This window comes from Nylanderia fulva, unplaced genomic scaffold (genome assembly GCF_048542155.1).
Source record: "Nylanderia fulva isolate GAGA-0341 unplaced genomic scaffold, ASM4854215v1 Scaffold263, whole genome shotgun sequence".
NCBI lineage: Eukaryota > Metazoa > Arthropoda > Insecta > Hymenoptera > Formicidae > Nylanderia > Nylanderia fulva.
The window spans coordinates 8,163-9,799 of record NW_028190329.1 but is presented as its reverse complement, the minus strand read 5'-3'; the positions used below and the strand labels follow the sequence as shown (position 1 = coordinate 9,799).

Sequence of the window (1,637 nt, the reverse complement as noted above, 5' to 3'; positions counted from 1 at the left end):
TTAGCAATCAGATATTCGATCATCAAATGATAAATTGTCGATACTATCTTCGATTGAATTTGCTCGATTCCGAAGTCAAAGTTCACAACTTGAATTTTTATCAACATTTATAATGTAAAATTGTAAAATATAACTAATTTTCTTATCGAGCAAATTCAATCAAAGATTAGATTGACAATTACAAAACAAAATCATATGATTTTTTGAATATTTTTAATTATGATTGACAAATAAACGTAATCGAAGACTTTTCTTTCTTTCCTCTTCGATGACGATAAATTAAACCAATACATTGATCAATTTAAAAATATTCTTATTATATATTCTTGTTATAATCTTATTTTATTAGTTTCATGAATAAATTATTTTATTCAAAAAAAATTGCAAAATTATAAGTCCTGGGCCCTGTGCGGGGATTATTAACCTGGTGCTGTCGGCAGTGCAAACACGTATCCTGGGGCTGCGGGGGTACAGGGGGGGGGGAGCGACATTTATCGCCATCCTCGCGTCCGCTGGCAACAACGGCCATCGCATCATGCGAAAAAAGGCAGTATGTCCTACGCGGACTTGAACCCGAGTTCGCATGGTGATAATCCCACGCTCTAAATTGGCGCAACAGGACTCTGGTATCAATATGGATTTTCATGGGATATTTGAATTAAAGAGAAATGTTTTAGTAAAAATATATAACAATAAAATATTAAATTTCGTTCGCCAGGAATGAAATACTAAGGTAGTAGATATTAAACTGACTACACTGGCTGTCTATTCGATTTGTTAAACTATATTTATTGACGTTTCGACCATACGGGTTGTGGTCCTTTTCAAAATTACAATAGAAGCATTCTAGAAATTAATGTACATGCAATCAGAATCAACATTTAAATTGAAAACGTGAAATGTAACAAATGAGACTTACAATGAGTTACTGCATATCGTTATTGACATTTAAAAGTACGCTCCGGTGAGACTTAACTTAAGATCGGATAGTAAATTAACTGCGTTTCACTTGTGTCATCTTGCTACGACTGAGCACACTGTACTAACGAATAAACACGCCGAAAATTATGTCAAAGTTAAAAGTTAACAATATTTACATTCTCGCTAAATTGTGATGTACCATATGGCAAATTACTAAAATAAAATATAAAAAATGAAAAATAAAATATAAAAAGTATAAGATAATAAAAAGACAAATAAATTGTAACGGCGTAGCCGTTACTAACGCCTCGCGGGCCGATCACCCGCCCGCCACTTGAGGCTATGGCGCCTAAGGCGCCCCTAAGCACAAAATCATAACTGATACACGGGTCACCCTACCCCAGGGGCGCCCCACTACAACCCCCAGAGGCGCCCCACTACGACGCCGGCGTTACCCCCACCACAGCCTCGAGGTAGAGTGGGGGAACCGCCGGCAGGGTATATAAGCCGGCTCGACGGATGAGCCGGCACCAGTCCTGTTCCGGACCTCCTAGCCAGGCAACGGGCTTCTCGTTGTTACGCCGGGTTTCCCGGTTTCTGGCCTCCTACCTTTAGTATCGGGCAACGGGTTTCTCGTTGTTACGCCGGGTTTCCCGGTTTCCGGTCTCTTCCTGCTACACGCCGGGCAACGGGTTTCTCGTTGTTACGCCGGGTTT

The 1,637-nt window shown here is 40.0% G+C and overlaps 1 long non-coding RNA gene across 1 annotated transcript; it reads right to left on the bottom strand.

Annotated features, from left to right (window-relative positions):
• Positions 1 to 768: 768 nt before the first annotated feature.
• Positions 769 to 977, bottom strand: LOC146722849 (uncharacterized). The gene is made up of 2 exons (XR_014924908.1): positions 920 to 977; positions 769 to 846 (listed from the first exon to the last, which is right to left on the bottom strand). It is a non-coding gene; the product is annotated as an uncharacterized LOC146722849 (long non-coding RNA).
• Between the last annotated feature and the right edge of the window lie 660 nt (positions 978 to 1,637).